General features: G+C 34.4%; 1 protein-coding gene across 3 annotated transcripts in view; it reads left to right on the forward strand.

Annotated features, from left to right (window-relative positions):
• The window catches only part of LOC134841257 (metal cation symporter ZIP14-like), a 379452-nt gene that overhangs the window by 304187 nt on the left and 49465 nt on the right, over nucleotides 1-25800 (forward strand). The window lies entirely within an intron of this gene.

Below are 25800 nucleotides of genomic sequence, written 5' to 3' on the forward strand. Positions count from 1 at the left end.
CATCCTTAATTGGTGGGTTAGGTCAATTTTGGGAGTATAGTTTTTCCGTCTTTTTGGGCAGAGTCTCTTTTTGTGTTCAACATTTTGTTCTTTCCTATCTTTTTGTCTTTAGTTGTGTCATTTTTTCTAAAACAGTTTATTGTGTTTTGTGTTTTTCTTTTGAGTTTTTGGTGTTTTTTGTCTTTAATAAGATTTGAAAGTGGGTTTCAAAAGAATATTTTATCCAGTTTTAATCTGGATTTAACCTGGTTTGAGTACCATGGGAATTTCTTATACATGCGTTTGGTTTTGTGGCAATAGTAAGCTGCGTTGGTTAGTTTGAGCTTATTTATAATTCCTTCCAACCGTGTTAAAGGAAAGTTTTAAAACGCGTGAAAGTAAAATTAAGTTTGTTGTCAGTTAGTTTTGAGAACTTAAATTTTAGTCATTCAAAAGTTATAAGAGGGCAAGTTAACTTATTTTTTTGAACAAAAGTGTCCAACATGGGCGAGTGATTGGCAAGTAATTGAAATTTATAAAAGAAGCACACCGAAAAAAGTAAGTTTTCATTGATTTACTGCCTTTTTTAAATTACTACTTTTTTTTAATTTTTTTTTAAAATATTTATCAATTTATTGCGTGGTTTTTTCAAATTTTTTGCGTGGTTAATTTTAGCTCACTGGGATATTCTTTGATACATAGTTAGGGTTGAGAATAGAAAATTCAATTGAGTTTTATTAATTTTATTATTTATTTCTTACATGATTGCTGTGTGAAATTTAACAAGAAAAGTTGAAACACTTTTGTCAAAACAGTGAATTGTTGATTATTTTACCATAGTGATAAAAATTTATTTTAACGAGGGCTCAGGATTGGTTGAAAATCTATCGGGAAGGTGAGTTGTAATCGGAGATTCTTAGAAGCTTAACGAGCATGCGTATTCGAGTTTCAGTGCGAAGCGGCGTCCAAAAAGTTTCCAGCGCTCTGATGTTGTTGACTTCCTCTTAAATAGCTGAGACTTCGTGTTTTGAGCTTTGTAATAGACTGTGAAATTTGTGGTTAAATGTAAACTTATATCTTTTCTAACATTGCTATTTCGACGAATTGAATATTTTCTTGTAAAATGTTGATGGGACGGGCGTATTCTATCGGGAAGTTAATTGTTAAGGGGCAAAAAATATTTGTTTGACGAATTAAGTCGCAGTTTGGGATGGTGCCGAGTAAGTTACATGATTTAAGACAGTATGTGAAGTTTAAGAAGTAGGGAGAAGAATATTTCGAATTGATGAAATTATAGCTATGGTCTGGAGTACGGGGAGGTGAACTCTGTATATAGTGCCGTTGTAATAATATATAATAAGTGTAAGTTTTTTTGACTTGCTTTTTAACAGAACATTATGTGAGCAGAGAAAATTTCATTTTTTTGGTGTGATAAAAAAAAGTTAGTGCAAAGTGATTGGTTTTGTTGAAGAATGGTTCATAAGCTTTTGTGTTGGTTATTGAGTGTTTGAAAATGCGACCGAATTTTTTATTTGTACTGTCCAGATGAAAAATATAGTCTGATTTTCTGAAGAATTTTTCAGTTAGTTGTGGGTTAAAATTAGGGTCATCGTCATGCAATCAATCTCCCAATTATCTAGTTCCATTGTTGTCATGGTAGTTAACAGAGAATCGGTTAGCTTTGTGAGCAATAAATCTGTTTAGTGTTTAATTTGAACTTGTGTTGGTGAGTTAAGTCAATTTGGGTGTGATAGTTAGTTGTAAAAAGATAAAGTCACAATGTTCGTTGTCATCGGGGTCGTTCATCAGCAGTAGTTGCAGTGTATTAGTAAAACTATAATGGGAGATGAAAGTGTTGGGAGTAGCAAGTGTTCATCCACATATTGTGCACGTTGGTTTTCGTTTCCTCCCTTACAGCGTGTGTGTTGAGCGAAGAATGGTGAGTTATACATTAAAAAGTCTGGCATGGTAGTATGATATGGGTCGGGTTGAATGAAATCTAGTTGATGGTGGGCGGCCATTGAGGCATTGTTGTGTGGTTGTTGGGTGTTTTCGTTTCAAGAAAGTTCTTTGTGCACGAGTGAGTGCAGAGAGAATAGAGGATCCGGAGGTTGAGGCTGAGTGGTTTAGTTGGTGGATTGTTAATGAATTATTTGTGTTATGTATATGTTGGTTGTTGGTGAGTAACAAATTCGTCTAGGCCATGTTCTAGTTGGTCATCGGTGATAAGGCTGGGTACACCCAACTCATTACTTGATAAAGATGAAAGAATAGGTGTACCGTCAGTGTGCGATGAAAGGGAAAGAGAGGGTTCAACAGGGGTCGGAGAAAGGATGGGTTGTAAATGTGATTGAGAAAAATTTGTGGGGCTGGGTTCAGAGTCGAGGAGTTCATCGGGGCTTTCTGTTTCCGAGTTACTAAAACTAATGTTGCTAACGAAAACTGTTTTACATTAGTCATCTGAATCCATGCTTGGTGGATTAGAAGAAAAACTGGGTAGGGGCGAAGAGGTAAAGTCTGAAATTGTTAGTAGTAAACCGTGGCGTTAGAGGTCGGGTGAATAGGAAGGGCAATGGTTGAGGGATTCAATTTGTTGGCTCATCGTGGACTAAAAAGATGATTTTCCCGAGAAAAAAACTTAAATCGTGCGGTTGTTATTTAATTGGTTCATATATGAGATATGGGACTACGTTTCGTGCGGTGGTCGAATTGTTTTTTTTTAGAAATTTTGTTGGACTAATGATAAGTAATGCTTGTTGTGTTAGATGTGTAAATGTGATGGTGCTGCTGGTATCGTAGTTATGTTGTTTTTTTTTGTATTCACTATATTTTGCGTGAAAAAAAATCCTAATAGCGGTGGAAGGTATTTGGATGAAGCCTGCAAAAAATAAGCGTGCTACGCTAGCCTGTCTATTGACTTGTGTCTGTATTGCGCTTGTTTTAGAGTTTTCATTTATTAGTGAGAAGAGAAATCTTATGAAGTTAAACATTGCGTATAGGATAGTCAACCGTTCTAAGACATAGTAGAGCCATCCTAGAAATGCTAGGGTTACGTTTTTCATCTTAAAAATTAACGAGTGGTGAAGTATCTTGTGGGCATATTTTACTCCGCTTAGGTATATCTAGTCTTAAATGTCTTTTACAAAACCACTGTAGTTTTGTTGCTAAATATCCGAAAAATTTGCTGTTTTAGCGGGTTTTTGTTGTTTTTTTTTATCTATTGATTGTCTCTGGATTGTATCGTTTTTAGAAGGTAGTTCTTGAAATTGTAGCATTCTAATGTGATGTTGTATATCTGATAATGAATGAATTCCTATTGGTTGTAGGTCTATCGTTGGGTTACGAGCGATTGCGCGTATGCTTTCAAGTGAGGGTCTCAATAAAGGCTGCATTAAAGTAGGGTATGGAGTGAGAAGATAATATTTATCTACATTTGGGTTAAGCTGTACTACTTAGTGGCTGTTTTCAGACCCCAGGAGATAGCTGTATCTTAAAAACAAGTTCTGCATGACAGCGTGTCTACGAAATTTACTCTGTTTTGGTAGAATATAGGTATGCGTTGGTAGCATCTTTTGTTTTTAAAAAACAATTTGGCGAATTGGCGAAATTTTTAGTGCAGTTGTAGTACCAAAGAATATTTCCTTCATAAACAATATCGCTACAGTGGATGCCTAATAAAGGATGTCCTGAGTAGGGTATTTTGGGTACTGCTAAAGCGAGAGGTAAAATTATTTGCATTCGTTCTAGTTCACAAGTGATGGAGTGTTTCTAATTTCGAAAGTGACATTTCTGGAAAAGTTCTACTTTTTGTGTAATCTAAACTCATGCCGATGTGAATATCATAGTGGATCACACGAAAGTGAGAGTTGTTCTTTGGTGAGAGTTCTAGTAGCCTTGAACTATGTTTATTTTCTGGATGAACTTTGCGTCTTATTATTCCGTTATTTTTTTTAAAAGTAAAATTTTTCGTCTTCTGTGTTTCTCTTTGGGTTGTGCATGTTCCAGAATCAATTTGCCTGTTTTCACTTTTTTCGAATTTGACAACAGTTTCTGAGTATTGTGTTTAGGGTATTTACATGCTCCTTCAATTTCCTGGTTTATTTGGTATATTAGAGTTGAGAATAGAAAAAATTATATTGAAAACTGTTTTTATTCTGTGTTTTTTAGATGATTGCTTGGTGAAATCTAAAAAGGAAAAGTGAAACACACTTTTAAAAACAAAAAATGGTCAAATATTTTACGTTAGTGATAGAAACTTATACTGGCGAAGTATCAGGATTGGGAAAAAATCCATCGGGAAGGTGAGTTTTAATGGTGTCAGTGGTTTTTAGAAGCTTAGCGAGCATGCGTATTACAGTTTTAGTGCGAAGCGGTGGCCAAAGAATTTCAAGCGCTCTGATGTTGTTGACTTGTTCTTTAAAAGCTGAGAATTCGTCACTTGAGTTTTGTAATAGATTGTGAAATTTGTGGTTAAATGTAATTTTAAATATAATATAACAGTGCTATTTCGACGAGTTGAATATATTCTTGTAAAATGATGATGGGACTGATGGCGTCTTCTATCGGGAAATTGTTCATTAAGGGTCAAAAAATATACGTTTGACGAATAGAGTCGTTGTTTAGGAGGATGCTGAGTAAGTTAGTTGATTTAATAAGGTGTGTGAAGTTTGAGAAGTAGGGAGACGAATATTTCGAATTGATGAACATATAGCTATGGTCTAGATTACGGGGAGGTGAATTTTGTATAGAGTGCCGTTGTAATAATTTATAATTATTGTAAGTGTTTTGACTTGCTTTTTAACAGAATATCATGCAAGCAGAGAAAATCTCATTTTTTTGGTGTAATAAAAAAAAGTTAGTGCAAAGTGATTGGTTTTGTTGAAGAATGGTTCATAAGTTTTTGTGTTGGTTATTGAGTGTTTTAAAATGCGACCGAATTTTTTTTGTACTGTCGAGATGAAAAAGTAGTCTGATTTGTTGAAGAAATTTGTAGTTAGTTGTGGGTTAATATTAGGGTCATCGTCATATGGTGAATCTTCCATATATCTAGTAACATTGTTGTCATGATAGCTAATAGAGAATCGGTTAGCTTTGTGAGCAATAAATCTATTAAGTGTTTATTTTGAAATGGTGTTGGTTAGTTGATTTAGTTTCGGTGTGATAGTTAGTTGTAAAATGACAGAGTCACAAAATTCTTTGTCATGGGGGTCGTTCATCAGTGGTAGTTGCAGTGGATTAGTAAAGTTATAGTGGAAGATGAAAGTGTTGGGAGTAGGAACTGTTCATTCACATATTGTGCACAATGGTTTTCGTTTCCTCCCTTATAGCGTGTGTATTGAGGGAAGAATGGTAGGTTATACGTTAAAAATTCTGGTGTGGTAGTGTGATGTGAATGGTGTAGAAAAAAGTAGTGGGCGGCCAATGATGGTGGGCGGCCAATGAATTTTTGTGGTGTGGTGGTAGGGTATTTTCGTTTCAGAAAACTTCTTAGCAGTTGCTCTTTGAGTGCAGAGAGAATAGATGATCCGGAGGTTGTGGCTGAGTAGTTTAGTTGGTGAGTTTTTAATGAGTGATTTGTGTTATGTATCTGTTGTTGATGAGTAATAAATTAGTCTAAGTCTTGTTCTAGTTGATCGTCGATGATAAGGCTGGGTACCCGGATTCATTACTTGATAGAGGTGAAAGAATAAGCGTAGCGTCAGTGAGCGAAGAAAGGGAAAGAGAAGTTTCAACAGCTCGGGGGAAATATGGGTTGAAAAAGTGGTTGAGAAAAGTTTGTGGGGCGGGGTTCAAAGTTGAGGAGTTCATCGGGGATTTCTGTTTCTGAGTTATTAAATCTAGAGTTGCTAATGAAAATTGTTTTACATTAGTCATCTGAATCCATGCTTGGTGGATTAGAAGAAAAACTGGGTAGGGGCGAAGAGGTAAGGTCTGAAATTGTTAGTAGTAAACCGTGGCGTTAGAGATTGGATGAATAGGAAGGGGGATCGGTTGAGGGATTCAACTTGTCGGCTGTTCTTTAATTTGTTCATATGTGTAGTGTATAGTCTGTTGTTGTAGTGCTATGTGAGACAAGGGGCTACGTTGTAAGTTACTAGAGCGTAGTATTCGTTCGTGTTCGAAGGTGTATTTCTGAAATGTTGTTGGACTAATGATAAGTAATGATAATTGTGTAAGATGTGTAAATGTTATTGTGCTGCTGGTATCGTAGTTATATTGGTTTTTTGTTTTTACTACATTTTGCTTCAAAAATGATTTTACTAATAGAGTGGAAAGTATTCGGAAGAATCCTGCAAATGATATGCGTGCTACGCTAACCTGTCGATTGACTTGTGTGTGTTTTACGCTTGTGTTATAGATTTATTTTGGCAGTGAGAAGAGAAATCTTGTGAAGTTAAACATTGCGTATAGGATAATCAATCGTTCTAAGATACAGTAGAGCCATCCTAGAATTGATAGAAGTTCGTTTTGCATGTAAAAAATACTGAGTGGTGAAATATCTTGTGGGAATATTTTACTCCGTTTAGGTATACATAGCTTTAAATGTCTTTAAAGAATCCACTGAAGTCTTGTCGATAAATATCTGAAAAACCTGCTGTTTTAGTTGGTTTTTGTTGCTTTTGATCTATTGATTGTCTCTGGATTGTATCGTTTTTAGTAGGTAGTTCTTGAAATTGTTACATTCCAATGTGATGTCGTATATCGGATAACGAATGAAATCCTATTGATTGTAGTGCATTTGTAAAACCAAAGAATATTTCCTTCATAAACATTGCTGAGTGGTTGCCTATTAAAACATGACCTGAGTAGGGTGTTTTGAGTACTGCTAAAGCGAGAGATAGTAGTATTTGCAACCATTCTAGTTCACAGGCGACGGGGTATTTCTAATTCTGAAAAAAAAATTTCTTGAAAAACTCTAGTGATTGTTTAACCTAAACTGATGCCGATGTGAATAACATAGTGGATCACACCAAAGTATGTATTATTTTTTAGTGAAAATTCTAGAAGTCCTGAAGTATCTTTGTTTTCTGGATGAACTTTGCGTTTTATGTTTCCGTTGTTTTTGTTAAACGTTACCGGAATGTAAAGTTTTTCGTCTTCTGTTTTTCTCTTTGGGTCGTGCATGTTCCAGAATCAATACGCCTGTTTTCTTGTCAAAACAATTTTCGTATTCGACCAGAGTTTCTGAGTTTTGTGTTTAGGGTATTTACATGCTACATCAGTTTCCTTGTATCTTTGAAAATATGTGAGTTTAATTTTTATACCAAGTATATTTTTAAGTTGATTTGGGTTTGATCTTGTTCGGTCACTGTTTATTTTAGAAAATTGTATTGTTTCTGTAAACTATTTTTTTGAAATTTTATCCTTCTTACATAAATCTGAGCATGTGGTACATGTGTCTTCAGGGAATCAAACTATGGTTGCTTGTGTTCGTGTAGTGGAATTGCACTATCCTTGACAATTCCTGCAAAGTAACCGAATACTTTGATTTAATGTAGCTTCGTCTCTTAAATATCGTGTTAATTGTCATTTTTCTAGTTGTTTTTCCAAACAAAAAACAATGTTTCTTGGTAGCTTGAGTTTTTGTGTCTGCTTTGCAGTTGGACGGGTTACTGATTCCAACATGAGGTAACACAATTTTTTAAGTTGATCATATGTTAAACGTCCGTGTGCGCCATGATACGGGAATTTTCTATCCAGTTGTATATGACCTTTGTGGTGTTCAAGTTGTGCTTGATGTGCAGAAACTGGAAAAACTAGAAATTTTACCAGTTTACAATTTTTATTTTTATTTCTAATTATCTTCAAACGTTTTACTTCATAATTGCAATCTTCGGGGTTGAGATGTATTAGTCTTTCTATACTCCTCTGGTAAAATGATTCATGATCGAATATATTTTTGTTTCCATATGACATTTGTTAACAATGTACTTTCTTTTCAGAAAATTTTCCTGCATATTCACATTCTATTAGAGTTGTAGCTGGGGCTTTTGAGTAAAAGGTAGCTACAACAATTGTTGATTCGATATTCACATTGTGTGACTTGGTTAATCGCGTATTTATGTAGTGTTTTTTGTTGGTTATCTTCACAATCATATTGTGTGACAACGAGGTCTTGTGGTCCTGTTTGAGTGAAGAGTTCTTATGATTTATGGGTTCAAGATGTGCTAAAGGAGAAAGAGTTTTGATTGAAAAAACTATTAAAAGATAAAGGAGTATGATGGTCTCGAAAAGAGACTATAAAATAAGATATAACCTAAAGTCCATTTTATACATCTATGGTATTGATATAAATTTCTGTTGTTATGAATCGGGGGGTTAAGGATCGTAATGTCTGGTGGTGACAATGGTAAGGGAGGATGTACTAAATTGCTTAGTAGTACTGTTACTTCAAATTTAAGAGTTTAGTTTTGTTGTGAAAGAACTTGGATAGAATGTTCTTGAAAGTCTTCCTGAATATCGTGTCTGTTTTGTAGTATATTAAGTGCCGAATTATGGAGTCTCGGTTGCTATCTATCAAGGTGTTGGCCAAAAAGTGCAGGAGCTGCTACAAAAGAGTTCCAATTTAAGGATAAAGGTATAGTTGTGCTTTGTAGTTCACGATATCTATCGTCTAGGTTAGTTGAGAAGTTTGTAGGGAATGGTCTTTTACTTGTGACTGAAGACGTTGGTGGGAGTGATCATGTTTCTGGTAGTGATAAAAATGTATCTAAAGAAATTTCTATGGGGTCATTTACAAGATTGGGTTCGCCTTCGGGGAATGTTTGGCTTATCCAGTATGGAAATCGTTGTGATGAAGTGGGGGGAATGAAAGGGATTTTACGAATTTGTTCAGATGTAGGTGTTTAGTTTAAATGGTTCGAAGGAAAATTTGGGGTATTTTGAAGATAAATGTTTTGAAGCGATGGAAAAGTATTTTGTATTGTACTATGGGAAAGATCTTGAGGGGTTGGTGATGGTGAATTGAATTGGGGTGTTGTTAGAATTCTATTAGGTCTGGGGTGAATAGTTTGTCTGTTTTTTGTTTTCACTAAATTTTAGTTTTGTAATGTTTTGATCTGTTAAGATCTTGTTGTAGTGAGGGGCAAAAATTAAAGCTTGGTTCGTATTGTGGTTCAGTTAGTGGGGCTTGTCGAGTTGTTGGTACTAATGGTTCGTATAATGATGCGTTGTTTTCTTCGAAAATGTTTGGTTTTCTACATATCAGATACGGGTTGATAATTGGTAAATTTTTTTTTGACTAGATACAGGTGTTGTTGGTTGATCTAGGGGTTGATTTCCTGAGGTAATACTTAAAATGAGTTTGTGTTGGCAATTTTCAAGTTTTCAAATTTATTGCATATGTTTTTGCCCTTTTTTTAATAAGTTTGTGTTCTTTATAATATTCTTCTGCAAAAATTATTAATAAAACGAGTGCTAAAACAAAAAAATTTAGCTTTTTTTTGAATTTATAGAGTGTTATTATCAGAGAAGCTAGGAAGGTGAGAAAGAGAAAAGTTACGAGAAGAAAAATGTATTTTCCACTAAGTAAACCTCGAATTGTTTAAAGCATTATAAAGTTTCGTACCAGATTAGCTGATAAAGGATTCAAGGGTTTTAGAGAGAGAGAGAGAGAGAAATAGGTTTGGATAGGTATTAGAAAATTATAAATCGGGTTCAAAAAGTAGACTAATGAACATTACAATTTCTAAAAAATCGGTTATGAAAAAATACAAAATTGAAAAAATTTGAAAAGATTGAAAGAAAAGTTGAAATAACTTTTTTAATTTCAGTTACTGAGTTGCAAAGAATAATTTGAAAAAAGATTTGCTGTTTCGAAATACCTTGAGTTCAAATCAAGTTGGCTCGGATTGTTTTTTGATTTTTGCCAAGTGGGTTGAGTATGAAGACAGGTTACGGAAACTCTGGGTCTCTAGGTAATATCCTTCTGAATCTTGTTTTTATTCACTTGATGACTAGGGGTTTTCGGGCATAAGAATGTCTTAAACTATTTGATCAGATGGGATTTTATCTTAACGCTTCCTAATTATTTTCCTGGGTTGTTGGAATTTGACTTTCTTTAGGATTTAGATTATGAAATGAAAGTTTTATAATCCTTTCTTGGTTGATTTCTACGTCAAGATGATTGTCATTATTATGTTTGTTCTTTAGTTTTGGGTCCTAGAATTTTTTTCTTGTAGTTTAGGATTAATTTGTTGTTTTCGAACTATTTGTTTTTGCGGTTTTTCTTTTATATCGTTTGCAGTTGTATGTTTAAAGTGTGATAAACTATCGACTTTTGTTGCTGTCTTGTGATCTTGAGTTTGTTTTCTTTTATCAACGACGAATAAGCCTGTAAAGTAATATAATTGTTTAAATTCACGAATCGTTTTTCACTTGAGTAGTATGGTAGAAGACTATTACGGTGTTGTTTTACTTCCTTTTTTATTTTGTTCTATAACTTTATATGTGACATCTGTAGGTTTTTGCTGTTTTGATATAGTCTTTTTCGAATTTGTTGTAGGTTTTTTGAGATTCCTTTTTGAATTATGAAGTTTGGAATAAGAACGAACGTTCCTCTTTATATGTTCAATGCTGGTGCTAAAAAGTGAGATTTGTTGAGTTTGAATGTTTTAACTTTGTAATATGTTTTTTGCAATTTTCTGATGAAGTTCGTTGTGTTTTTCATTTCCTATCAACATCCATTCTGTATGGACTCCAGAAGCTAATTTTAAAATTCTTGGTTGCTGAAAATGATCTTCGTCATGAAAGTGAAATGGTAGATTATAACATATTGAATCTTTATTTGTTTGTCAGTTCCCTGAGGCGTTTTTTTCATATAGTGATAATCCAAATGTTGTTGTAATCTGGGAATTATATGCTAGTGGAAAAGATTTTAAGTCTTTTGACCATTCGGTGTGTTTTTTATCGTTTCCATTGATTATACGTCTTAGGTTTTCTTGTAAGGAGCGGTTCACGCCTTCGACTAGTCCGTTTGTCCATGGGGCCAGTGATGTTTTAAGTTCATGTGTGATTTTATAAAGGAGACATTGTGTAATTAGTTCGTTTTTTATGGATTAGGTTCCGTTTTCTGTGACAAGCAGTTCAGGTAGTTCTAATTTTGCAATACCTTGTTCATAAAGTGTTGTGTAAGCATTACAACGAGGTACAGGGTTGAGTGCTACATAGTTTGTAAATGCATCTACTATTACTATTAAATTCGATTTTCCTTTTGACGAGGGGGTATAGGGCTAGGGCCTTTGGTATCAAATGAGAGTCTATGAATGAAATATAAGTTTGTCATTTAAAGTCTTGTTTTTCTGCTATTTGTTTTTGATGGAAAAGTTTTGTTTAATTGACATAAAATACAGTCATTGCAGCAAACTTTTATTCAAATTGGTGCGTTTGGAAAACAAAAAATTTGATTGAAATTTGAATATGCCTTTTCTGATCCTACGTGTCCTTTTGTATGTAAGGAATGTAAAATGGGAAATACGAGTAGAATTAAGTTTAGCGGTTGACTTTTGTGTCTACATAATGATATTCTAAAATGTCAGGGTTTTAATTTGTTGCTGTATTGTTAAATTTTCGGAAATATTGGTGTAAGGTTTTGTTTTCTAGTTTAGTGATATCGGCTTTAGTGGGTTTTATTTTGTGTTTATGCCTAAATTTTATTTGTCTTATAATAGGGTCATTTTTTTGTGTTGACAAGAAAAAATTTTTGATTCTCATTTTTTGATTGAGGTATAATATCCAGGAGGTCTTATAATTCAAATAATTTATTGATTGTACATTTTGACTTGAATCAGGGGGATTTGATAATTTTATTATGTCCGTTAAGTCTTCTTTTTCTAATTGGAAGTGATTTTTGCGTTGTGGTTTTTGTTGAAATTTTTCAATTGTGAGTTTTTTTTTATCTATGATGAATTTGATATAATTTTAAATGTGTCTTTTCTTAATAAATCTACTTCATAATGACTGTTTTGACAGTCTAAATCTAGTGGCAAAAGTTCTAAGTTGCTTATTTGTTTTTTATTGGAGTCAGTTTTTAGTTCGTATATACAATCGTGGTGATGTTTCGTCTTTTGCAAAAAAGGATTGTATTTTTTGTTTTTCGTCTGAGTACTTCAGCTGGTGTATTCCAACTAAGTGTATCTGGTAAAGCTAGGTTTTTGCCTGCTGTCCAAACTATTTGTAGGTTTGGAAATTTCGTTCAAACAAGTCGAAATCTATATAGTCTATGCTTTGGATTAGGTTTTTGTGTGAAATGAAAAAAATGAAAAGTCATAGGTTGGTGATTTGTAAGTAAAAGTGTTTTGAATTAGAATAAAGAACTAAGAACTCTGTTATTGATTTGGAATTTTGAATTCATATTCTGTTTTTGTATATATCATGACTGTACATTCCCTCATAAATGTGGAGAGTTTAAGTTCTGCTGGTGTGAACAGTCTCAAATCTGCTGATACAAAGTTCACTTTATTTTTGTCTTGGTTTGCTTGTAAAAGTGTTGAACCTATTTTAAAATTGAAAGCATTGCACATAGCGTAGAATAGTTAGTTTGAGTCCGGATTTGTGTTTGACATTTGTTCAGTGAGAAGTATTTTATATTCATCGCAGCGTTTTTTATGTTCCAAAGCGCATTCGAGGTTTTTTTTGTTGTCGAAGAATATTGTAAAATCGTCTGAGATATCGTTGCATTCTATAAACGTAATTATTTTTAAAAAAGTAACATTTCAAGGAATTCTTGGATTTTTTTTATTAGATGGTGATTGCAGTTTTAATATTTCATCTTTTCGGGACTTCAAAGGTGCTATTGTAATACCTTCAATAACGTGTCCAAAAATTCTTACGAGGAAAAAAGGAAAAAATCGGTTCATCTGGGCTTGCTTCCATGTTTTCTTTTAATAAAATTTTGTGGTATTTGTCTATAACCAAACACATTTCTTGTCTTGATTTTGATTGTATGAAAAGATCGTCTAAATATGAAGTGACATTTTTACTGAGAATGAGTAGTCTACATTTTGACTCATAAATGCAGAGAAAGCTGCTGGTTCTATGGATATACCGAAGAATAGTCTATTAGATTCGTACTCCAATAAAGAATTGTGTGAGTCAATATGATTGTTCGTCTAACGGCAATTGATTTTATACACTATTCATATCGGCGATGGTATAATAAAGTTTGTTTATTATAGTAAGTTTTTCTTGTGTTAGTTATATGGCCCAGCTGCATTTTGACTCATCTAATAGAGAGTTTAGATATCATGCGTCTAGAACAATTCTAAGTGATTATCCTTTAGCGAGAATAATTACCGAGTTTATAAATGTGTTCGCGTTGGATTGATGATCTTTGTTCACTGGTGTTTTCATTTCAAATTTTTCCAGATTATCTAAAAGTCTGTATTCTTTGTCTTGAAAGTGTTTTGTCACTTAACTCGCCCGTTTGTCTTTGAAAACTGCGTCAGGTTCAAATGGAAGGTGTAGAGATGAGAGCACCTTTCGAACATCAAATTTTGATGGGGCACATACCATGGGATACTGTTATGAAAATTTTGCTAATTGTTCAAACTGTTGTTGATTACTTTAAGAGTTTTGAAAATTGAACAATTTCAAAACTTTTTGTTGTTAATCTGTATGTTTTGAGATTTGAAATATTGGGTTGTTATATCCTAAAAAAACTAAAGGAAGTGTAATTTTGTATGGTGAATTATTACAAATGTGTAATACTATTTTATCGGTGTTTGTAACTTTAGCGTAATTGATAGATGAATTCGTTACTTCACAAAAGTCATAGATTGGTTTAAATTCAAAGTCAGACATATACATTTCTGTTTACTTTGGTCGTTGACATTTTGGTGAACCTCGTTGATGGAAAAACATAGGCAGGTCGTGTTAGTGGCTCTAAATGTTTTCTTTGTTGAGTATAAATAGGGTAAAAGTGTGAAAAGAACTGAGGCTGCTCGTTTAGTTTTGAGAGAATCTCACGGATGTATTGTTGAGTTTTGTATACTTATTTATGAGTTGCAATTCAAGGTTTAATATTTTTAGTTGGTATATTTTAAGTAAGAAATGGTATCCCAACTATATTCTGTTCAATATCTGTTATATGGAATTTTGTTTGGAGGGTTTTAGTAAAAAAAATTTTGTTCCATTGTTGGAGTTGGTATGCACAAAAATGAATTTTTCCTTAACTTTTTAAACGCGTGCCTTGTACAGTGGCAAGTTTACTAGAAGTTTTTGAAGGGGAATTTTGGGTGTATATTGCTGGCTTCATTCCATGAATGGATGTTAATATGATTTTATTCTGCCCCTGAATCCATAAAAAAAATCTCTTTCAAGACCTGATGTTTGAGAACTTTTGTTTTTCGGGCTTTCTAAGGAAGTGGAATTATCTTTTTTTTTTGTTTAAGTTGTGATATTTTATTTGTTGTATTCTGGTATATATTATGCGTACCTGAGTGATTTTCAGTTATTTGTGGAGTGTAAGTTGTTTTATCTTGAATGTTACTTAATTCTTGAAGACCGATTCTAAAAGAATCATTTTGGTAATGATTCCAATCATTTGGTGTTTCGTATTCATGTTTTTTTCTAAGCATTTTTATCACTAATATGTTTTCTGTTTCGCTTTCGTCATCTGTGTTTTCACAGTCAAGGTGGTTTAGTTGTAAATAAGAAGTTTCTCTATTGCCGATACCCGGATGGTCTGGGCTTGTTTCATTTGTAGATGGTACTTGATTTATCTGTTTTTTAAATGTTTTGGTGTTTTACTTCTGTAGTTCTGGCTTTGTTTGTTTAAATATTGTGATGTATTTCGATACGGTGACTGAGAATAGTTTTTTGATCAGCTTTGCTAGTTGTTTTTTCTACTTCTAGAGATATCACGGGACCTATTATTATTGTAATTTTTATATGGTGTGTGTAAGAATAGTTTTGTCTTCTATCTTTGGACTAGTTTCTTTTACGATTATTTGAGTAGTTCCAATTTCGGTTGTTTGAAGAAATTCTTGATCGGTCAATGGAACAGTTTTTCATATGAGGATTTGAATATGAACGATTTGTGTTCTAGTGTAAGTAACTAGTTCTATTAGAGTTTGATCAAGAGTAATTATTTCGATACTGATTATTTGAATATCAGACCTGCTATATCTGTATTGTGATTAGTTTTATGATTTTGGTCGTTCTGGTGTTCTTCCGCGGAATTTTTTAAAGTAAGATGATTGTGATCTGTTATTATATTAACTATTAGGGAGTCATTTTCCTGAACTTTTTTCTTTGAATACTTCTATTGGGAAAGTTTCTGTCTTTTATCAAGTATTGATAAAAAATTTGTTTAGTTTCTTGTACTTTGAAGGTCTACCTAATTTTTACTTGTTGTTTGTGTCTGCATTAAGCAATGCAGTGTTCAGATCTGCGACAATAATTACTCTATTTTTTGAATGATGGTTTGCTTTTGAAATTTGGGTTCTGCTCAAAAACGTTTAAATTTTAAGTAATTTTTTTTTGCTAATTCATTGTCGGATTCTTGAATTTTGTTAAAAGGTGTTGTTGTATAAACCTTATATAAAATTGTAAAGAAAAACTCAGTTTCTTTTTGTTTCCTTATGGTTTCAGCTTAGTCTAAGCTGTCTACTAATATACGGAAATCTAAATCGAGTTCTCGGATTCATGAAAAATGTGATGCTCTCTTTTTTATGGCAATTTTCGTAAATGTGTTGTTAAGGCCATCATTAGAATTTCTGTCAACTTCGCATTTTTTGAAAAATATGTATTAAGAGAATATGCTTCGTGTACTAGGGTTTTGATTCTTACTGCCGGTTGTTTTGTTGTTTTGTTCGAAAGTCTACGAGTTTCGTTGCAGAGAACTCTTTTAAAACTTTTGTATGAATAGTTTTTCCAGTCGGATTTAATTTCTATAGATAAAACTGAAAACTAAATTCGAGCTGCCCCCTTGAGTGTGGTCTGGATTAATGCTGTACGTCTATGTATCTAACTTTGATGAGGTGGTGTGTTTATTGGTTCTGGAATGGACCTATACTTAAAATTAAATATCCTGTAATTGCTGTTAGGTAGTTTTCTACTGAGTACTCACGATCTGTTCCTGTGAATACCATGAGTGGTGTATTAGATGTTTTTGATGATCCACCAATAAGGTATTGAATCCATGTCATTTAAAGTTCTTCTGCTGTGTTTGATAATTGTTTAAGATTTGTATGTTGGTTTTTGTAGTTTCATGTTGTTGTAAGTAATTAAGTAATGGGGTTGAGTTTTCATGGATTGGGGTCGGTAACCTTCAGTATTTGTATGATTTTGTGATTGTATGTAATTATTAGGTTGTGCTTGATCTTATCTTTGAGAAAAATGTTGTTATAATTGCCGTGGTTGTTGAGGATTCATATATATTTGGTTGAACATATCATCTGGTTGATTTATACAACGCGAAGAGTTCTTTCCTTGCTGATTATGATTTTGTTGTTGAATGGTTTTGATGGAAGTAATTTTCAATTTCAGATAAGTTTGGTTGGTTTTTTTGTGAATTGCATGTAAGTTGGATTTTTAAGTTGTTGACAAAATGGATAATTTTTAGTGCTCTTTGTCGGATTTTTTCTTTTATCAATAAAATTGTTGATTAAAATACTGGCTTTGGTTCTTTTTGGGAATGATGATGTTCTTGAGATTGTTTTTGTGTTTTTTAAAGGCTTTTTTTTAATACAAATATTATTATTGTAAAAAAGCAAAATTATGATTGACAAATTTATTCCGTTTGTATATCGTTGTTTTTCAGATTGTCATTTTTTGGTGATTGGTCTATAATTTTGGTAGCCTAACTGCGAGTAGTTGAGAATGACAGATGGTTTAACTGTTAATCCTTATGTTGATTTAGGGAAAGGGTTATTGTTTTTGTTGTGTGGTGTTGTAAGTGTTGTATGAATAGGGGAAATGGTTTGTTGTGTTGTTGTAGGTAGTGTTTCGACTATCTCTTTTTTTTTTATAAAAAGCTATGGAGGTTGGTTATCTTGTTGTTTGGAATTTCTAGCTCCGTTTAGAGTTTCTTGTGCAATTACAAATGATGAGTTTGAACTATTGTTGCTTTTCCATTCATTGAATGTTGCGTTATATGTTAAGAGTGTAGTGTCGGTTGTGAGTGGGTTAATTTTTGAATAATCACTGTGTTTTGAAATAGTGTTAATTGCTGCATATGTGATATCAGTTGGGATGTTAAAATTAACACATGAAACCACACAGGGTCCCATACAAAGTCTGCTTCGTCTGCTTATATTGTTTCATCGTCTGTCTAAGACGAAAAATTTTCCTTGCTTGTAAAATAAGGCCAAAGTTGTGCTGGAAACAATCTATAATGAACCATGCTAGGAATACGTGTAGGTCAACTTTGAATATTGATGATATTTCCTTATCAATGAGTGTTTCACTGATTGAGTCTAACAATTGTGAGTAAAGATTAATTTCCCGTCTTACTATTGCGTATCGAGATATTTCCGGATACAAAAAAGTTCCATTTGTTTCTAATATGGAAACTTAGCTAAAATTGATTGAAAAAACATCATTTGTGAAAAAAGAGTTTGCTCTTCGTGAATTTTGGTGTTGAATTTTTTTGATATTTACCGTGGAAACTTTTGAGAAAGCTAATTCTGTATCATCTGTTTTTGTCCAGTGTAGTGGTTGATTTGAAAATTATGGTCTATGAATTGGGATGGGATATTTCTGATGCTGGTAAGTAGTAATAGAGTGTTTGTCTTCCGATTTTTGGTTCAGCAAATTCTTTTTTACATGGGCTTTCACTTTTTTTGAACAAGTTTTCTTTTTAGTTATGGCAAAGATGTAAGATGTACTTGCCTTCAAGTAAAGGCTCTTTGCATTAAAAACAAAGCGAAGGGTAGATTTTTGTTAAATTTTTCAGTATATTGGATCTTTTTCTTGTGTGCGGGATTACGTTTATTATTTAACTATCAACATAACTTTTTGGTTAATTCCAATTATAATGTCCTACCGGTTTGCAGAGGTACGCAACTTTTGTTCTGCGTTTTCCTTTTACAGATGACGCTGTTCTAGATTTTGATTCCAAAAATTTTTTTCGATCGTGTATTGGTTTGTTTTTATCGTGGGTTAAACCCCGAAGATTTTCAAGTTTTTATACTGTAGATGAATCAGATTCCGAAACTGCGTTTCATGTTCTGGAAAATTGTTGATTAATGCTTTGTTTTTGTTCTCGGAGTATTGCCTCCCTTCTTGGTTGTTTTCGTTTGATCTGATGTATCCTATTTTTGTTCTTATAGTGTAGTTACAAGATCATTTTTTTTGTTAATTGAACAATCGGCGATTTTTATTGTTTGTTTGTTTCCTAAGTTATCTTTTGACATCAGTGTTAGTACGATGGTTGCAAAAGCCGATGGTTAGGTTTTTCATTTCCTTTACTGTTAGTCCTTATGTTCTTATGAAGTCATCTTAATCCTGGGGCATAGACTGTCGAGGATTTAGGGGTTGGAGAGAAAGTATAACAAATCGTTACAACGATTTTGTAGTTTCTCGGTGATTAAGTTTTATTCTAAGAAAAACTTACTTAATCTTTCTTAGGGTTGTGATTCGTGATCGAGAATTTTTTGTAGAATAATGAATCAATCCACACGGTTCAGGAATAATTAGAACCCAAGTAAATCGTTAAATACTATTTTAAATCCTCCTAAGTGTACAATGTATTTAAGCCTGGGTCAACTAAGAGGAGGGGCTCAAGTGAAGGATAAGTAACCGAAGTTCTTCATTGTTTCTCTTAATGAAAACGGTAAGTTATTTGAAAACTTTCAATTAGCCTTGGGTTGTTTATAAGGGTGGGAGAGTATACTAGTGTTTGTATACTAGTGTTTGTGAGGTCGGATATCAGAAACTGTTCTGGATACGAACGGCTGCTTGCTAAGTTATCTTTCATCTGTTCTGTTTTGGTGGCTGAATATATGAATAGTTTCATCCTTACAATTTGTTGTAAGTGTTAGTTATGGATCATGAGTGGTTAGTTATAAATAATTTACAGGGATAGTTATGAATAATTTTATTGGATATAAGTAAACATACTAGTTTTAAACTGATTCCAATAAGCTCCATATATGAAATTGTATGATAGGCGTTTTTTCCTGTATCGACCTCAACCCGTGCGGGCATTTTAGTTAAATGTCAGGAAAGAAACTACGGCAATCAAGCTCTGTTTTATGAAAAGATGAAAAAAAAGTAGATGTTAATTGAGTTTACTAAAATAAAAAGTTCAACTACGTTACTAAAATAGAGTTCAATCAGTCATTCAGTTTTATTTAATCGAAACTTTAGATTCTACAGAAGTCGTGGATTTTCCTCTTCTTAGAGCTCAGAGTAAAATGACCAAAAATCTCGAGTCTCCCCTTATGCCTTCATCAGAATTCCCGGCTTGTATTTTCATATGGACCATTGAGGAGCCAAAAAGTCCGGAGTTTCTCGGAAAACTTGTGTCGCACCTCTTCAATATTATATCGAGGGTACGCGTTTACTGCAGAATAGTTTTCATTCTTAACGACAATGAAACTACAACAGATTTTGATGGTGTTATTCGAACATATCTACCAAACGCTAAAATCAGGGACCGGGGCTACTTTATTTCTTATGGATATTAACTCATCAATGGGTTTAAAGTTACTAACCTAAATGCATGTAAAAAGAAACTCCATTATGAGGCCAAACTGTGCTCTGGATAGGCGCACAAGTTTGTGTCTGTGTGTTCCTGGATTCCAGAGAAAAGTCTTTAAATTTGTTTCGAAATGTAATTGGACTCCACTTACAAAAATTCTGTGGATTCCGCGTACAAATACCTCAAAGTTAAATTTTGTCGGAAGATTGATTTTGTTGCTGCTTCCGCTTGCAATTTGCGGAACCCGTTTACAATTTGCGGATTCCGCTTAAAATTTGCGGATTCAATTTACAGCTGCGGATTCAGCGACAGCTTAAGTTTACTAAACACACATAATTTTATTTGCTCGTGAATTCTTTAAACAGATCCCGGATTCCACTTAATTTGTTGCGGATTCCGCAAAGTTGACTGTTCTTGGAGCGTTTTTCAGCAATATAGTGTTTTAGCTATTTGTCCGTGGAACCCAAAACAGCAGAGAAAATCAAGGAAAAATAGCAATGTTGCGGATTCCGCGACAAATCTAATTTTTGCATGTTGCGGAATCTGCTTACAATTCACAAACGGCACAGTTTGGCCTCGTAATGTCGTGAATTATGATACATAATATATTCCTTTCATTTATACTCATTTGTCGTCGGATGTTCAACAAATAGCCACATATACAAACTGTCATATTCTGAAATCGGAATTACATCAAAATGACGTAAAGTGACCTTCTGTTGCATGAAAATATATTTTTTTCGCCTTGTTAGAATGTTAATATTGCTAACCACCCATTTTACTTGCCCCTAAAGATAGTTTTCATAATAACAATATTCTGCGAGATAAAATTTTATTCCAAAATTCAAAATTTACGTTTCTTTTTTTTAAATTAGCTTAGAGATAAACTATAAATTTTGTTCAAAGTACTCGGTCGACTTAAGAAAAGACTGAAGCGGCGCGACTTGAGAAAAGATCGACGCCGCGACTTAAGAAAAAATTTAAGCGGCGCGACTTAGAAAAAAAACTTTTGGTATTTTGCTCAGTCGCGCATGTCGCGTCGGTTTATTATCAGTCGCGCGGGTCTGGAATTGAACATTTTCAGTCGAGCCATTACCTTAAGTCGCGCCGGTTCCGGCGGTTTTTTGAGTCGCGCAGGTCGCGGTGGTTTTTTTTCAGTCGCGTCGGTCTTCAATTGCCAAGTTTCGGTCGCGCCGGTCTGGAATTGCCAATATAATGTCGCGCCGGTCAAATTTGAGTCGCGCCGGAGTCGCGACTTCGACCCGGGCTACCTTGATCCGCGCTCGTTGGTTGAAGATGAGTCAACATTACCAAGCCTAGAAAAACTCGCCATGAAAAATGCATGTTTTTTCAAATCAGGGTCACAAGAGCTGTCATATTCGTGAAGAGCTGAGTAGCTCGGCTGTCTCGGTAGATAAATCAAATAAAAACCTACCAAGATAGTTAGCTCATCGGCAAACTCTGTAATGTTGATCATAATTTTAAGTTGCAGTTCTGGGTGTCAATGCCCACAAAGTGGTGTTAAGTTCAATTGAGGCTTTACCGAGAATAAGCAAAGAAGCAAAGAGAGAGAGAGCAATTTTTTACGATGAAAGTATTTGAAAAAATAGTAAGAATTGAAGGAAATTAAATCAAGGATTGCGGTGGAGATCCGACTTTTCATTGGACTGCAATTTGATTGAACGAGGGGAAAAGCGCGTGAGTCCAATATTTGATTGCAGGGCGGCGAGTTTGTACTTTCCCCATTTCAACAAAAACTGACTTTTACTTCAGCATAATCAGCATATTCATTGATGTTTCTCATTTGCCTAATAAAAAAACATCGTCTGTACAAAATGAAACACACGTAACTCCTCCCAATCCCAATTCAATTGAAGTTTTACAAATCAGAGTGCTGGGTTTTTCCGCCCATTACACGGATAAGGCCATCCTATTCAAAATTCTGCTTAAGTAACTAAAAATTGTTGATTTTTCCGTTGGCCGTTGTCTATTTTTAAAAAATAAATAATCGTAAATCAATCTTTCTAAACTTTCAATACAAAAATAATCTATTAATCTTATGAATTTTTAGAGTAAAAAACGCTCTGCTCCAATGATAAAAGGCTCTTTGAAAGAATTTAAAAAAGAAAGGGGAAAAAGGGACTTCAAAGTCCAAGGTGAGTGAGCTTACGTTCTAGCAGAAACAATCAATTCATAACTGTTTTGAAATTCGTCGGTTGTTTTTAAATAATATCGACGGTGAGATCGAAACCTGCCACAAAAACTTATAACATAGACCAACCTTGCAAATGCCCAGGAGTGGCTGAGTGCACCTTTATAGGTTTCTTCATAGTGCAAATCGGAAAAAAAACGTTCTTAACGAAGAAAACTTGTTAATTAATGTTGAGCGGTAACGCTTTTGAGCTGAAATACTCAAATAAATTATCAATATTGTAGAAGTTGCGTCTACATGTTTAGGATTGGGGTTATTGAACTTGCTCTTGGTTATTTTTGATAAGTCTTTTTATTCCCCCGACCAGAACTGCCATTTTTTGCTCGACTGACAGTTCTGTTTGCTCTATAGCTGGATCAGAAAATGCGAAGGTTACAGCGGAGTTGAATAAATCTCATTTCAACTAGAACTACAGCAGTTGATACAAAAACTACAACAATTGATACAAAAACTTCAAAAACTTAGCATGTACAAAGGCTAAAAAGTTTTCACGAAGACACTTTTTACGAAGACACAATGAGTGCTAGTCCAACTTAGTTCGATTTCGAGGATTTCTTAGCTTGGAGCGCTCGCAGAACACATGGAGCGCTCGCTGCCAAAGAAGAAAAACAAATATGAAAAAATCTTTTGTTGATGTTCTTTTGAACTGCTATTAGCCTTTGAAGTCCAGGATACCGCCGGCCCTAGCAGTGAGATTCATCAAAACAAGCTTCGCCAGAAGTTTAGGTCGTGTACTACGGATTCCAGGGCAGGTAGCTTCATAAAGCAGAGTATAAAGGATGCGAAAGCCGCTACTTTCGATAAAAAAATTTGAGAGTTTTGAGCGTATTGAATATTCTAATATATGTCTAAAGTTTTTTTTCTGTGATAAAAGTTTGATGTTAACCTTCACCCTTAGAATACATAACGATGGAAAATAAAATCTCATCATATAACGTTTTGTAAGCGCTAGTTTGCGTCCATTGTTGTCCACTGTCTCTGTCAAAACAAACTCAAGGTTACTTTTTGTAAATATGGTTGACGAATGTGTTACGTTCTAAGGGTTAGCTACCAAACGGTGCAAATTAACTAGTTACATGGGAGGAAAGTAAGCTCATGGCTGGGTATAGTTATCCCCAGACCAGGAGATCACTCCTAAAATCAAAGCTATCGCGTTTTTATTGAAAGCTTTTTGTTTAGTCAAATTATACTAATTCCATCGGATCTGGATGAACCCGTTCCTAAATTGTATCTCCGCTAAGCTCATAATTGAAAAAATAACAATAATTTAATGAGTCAGAACATATCCGGAGAGCTAAGAACTGAAATTATAGTTATTAGGTAGTTCAACGAGAGACCTTAACTGTACTGCTTTCATCGCTGAAGAAACTGCCTCTTCACATCGTACCGAAATTTCCACTGTACCTCAGCCCTCTTGATTTATTTATTACGGTGAGTAAAAATTGTATCTGAAAAATCTGAGAACTTCTGTGCCTCATCAAAGGCTGCCTTGAAAGCAAGATGCCACATTCCTCAGTCATGTTCTCTGAATATGACTAGCAGTTGACAATGAATGTCATCAAAAACTACCAAAAACAATTAGCTGCAAAACGCATCAGTAGAGAACTTCTGTGCCTCATCATAAGCTGCCTTGAAAGCAAGATGCCACTGGTTTGAGTCTTAGTCATTGACTATAAAAAACCCTTTTGCCAAAAAATGTCACAGAAACATAGTGAATACAATTGGCTGCAAAATGCCTCAGGAGACTATTTCTGCGGCTTATCATACGCTATCTTGAAAGCAAGATGCCAAAAACCTCAGTCTTAGTCATTGACTATAAAAAAGCCTTTTGCCAAAAAATGTCACAGAAACATAGTGAAAACAATTGACTGCAAAATGCCTCAAGAGACTATTTCTGCGGATTATCATACGCTATCTTGAAAGCAAGATGCCAAAGACCTCAGTCTTAGTCATTGACTATAAAAAAGCCTTTTGCCAAAAAATGTCACAGAAACATAGTGAAAACAATTGACTGCAAAATGCCTCAGGAGACTATTTCTGCGGATTATCATACGCTATCTTGAAAGCAAGATGCCAAAGACCTCAGTCTTAGTCGTTGACTATAAAAAGCCTTTTGCCAAAAAATGTCACAGAAACATAGTGAAAACAATTGACTGCAAAATGCCTCAGGAGACTATTTCTGCGGCTTATCATACGCTATCTTGAAAGCAAGATGCCAAAGACCTCAGTCTTAGTCATTGACTATAAAAAAGCCATTTGCCAAAAAATGTCAAAGAAACATAGTGAAAATAATTGACTGCAAAATGCTTCAAGAGACTACTTCTGCGACATATCATAAGCTACCTTGAAAACAAGATGTTATTAGTTGACTGTGAAAAAAAGTGCCGAAAAATTTCATCAGAACTAGTAAAAACAATTAGCTGCAAAATGCATCAGGAGAGCACTCCTGCGTCTCATCATATGCTACCTTGAAAGCAAGATGCCAAAGGCATCAGTCTTAGTCGTTCACTATGAAAAAGCCTTTTTCCAATGAATGCCACCAGAAATTAAAAAAAACAATTAGCTGCAAAATGCATCAGGAGAATACTTCTGCGGCATATCATAAGCCAACTTGAAAACAAGAAGCCAAAGGCCTCAGTCATGGTCGCTGACCATGAATAGCATTGGCCAAAGAATGTCATCAAAAACTACTAAAATCATTTAGCTGCAAAACGCATCGAGAAAAAATTTCTGCGCCGTATCATAAGCTCTCTTGAAAGCAAGAAGCCAAAAGCTTCAGACATAGTCGCTGACTATGAATAGCCTTTGCAAAAGAATGTCATCAAAATCTACTAAAAACAAATAGCTTAAAAACGCATCGAGAGAAAACTTCAGCGCCGTATCATAAGCTACCTTGAAAACAAGATGCCTCATGCCTCAGTCTTAGTCGTTGACTACGAAAAAACGTTTGACAACGAATGTCATCAGAAACAACTAAAAACAATTAGCTGCAACATGCATCAGGAGACTACTCCTGCGGCTCATCATATGCTACCTTGAAAGCAAGATGCAACAGGTCTCACTCTTACTCGTTGTGCATGAAAAATCGTTTGCCAACGAAATTCATGAGATGCTAATTAAAACATTTGTTTGCAAAATGCATCAGGAGACTATTTCTGCAACTTATCATAAGCTACTTTGGCAGCAAGTTGCCACAGGCCTCAGTCTTAGTCGTTGACTATGAAAAAAAATTTGCCAAAGAAAGTCATCAGAAACTAATAGAAACAATAAATTACACTCAATCCTTGTTCTACGCCGAAAAAAAAAGTGCCTCATCACATCGTACTAAAATTTCACTGTACCTCAGCCCTCTTGATTTATTTATTACGGTGAGTAAAAATTGTATCTGAAAAATCTGAGAACTTCTGTGCCTCATCAAAGGCTGCCTTGAAAGCAAGATACCACTGGTTTGAGTCCTAGTTACTGACTATAAAAAAACCTTTTGCCAAAAAATATCACAGAAACATAGTGAAAACAATTGACTGCAAAATACCTCAGGGAGACTATTTCTGCGGCTTATCATACGCTATCTTGAAAGCAAGATGCCAAAGACCTCAGTCATAGTCGTTGACTATAAAAAGCCTTTTGCCAAAGAATGTCATCAGAAACTAGAAAAAACAATTAGCTGCAAAATGCTTCAGGAGACTATTTCTGCGACATATCATAAGCTACCTTGAAAAAAAGATGTTAGTAGTTGACTGTGAAAAAAAGTGCCAAAGAGTTTCATCAGAAACTAGTAAAAACAATTAGCTGCAAAATGCATCAGGAGAGCACTTCTGCGGCTCATCATATGCTACCTTGAAAGCAAGATGCCAGAGGCATCAGTCTTAGTCGTTCACTATGAAAAAGCCTTTTGCCAATGAATGCCATCAGAAAGTTAAAAATAAAATTAACTGCAAAATGCATCAGGAGAATACTTCTGCGG

This window comes from Symsagittifera roscoffensis, chromosome 3, assembly GCF_963678635.1.
Source record: "Symsagittifera roscoffensis chromosome 3, txSymRosc1.1, whole genome shotgun sequence".
Taxonomy (NCBI): Eukaryota; Metazoa; Xenacoelomorpha; order Acoela; family Convolutidae; genus Symsagittifera; species Symsagittifera roscoffensis.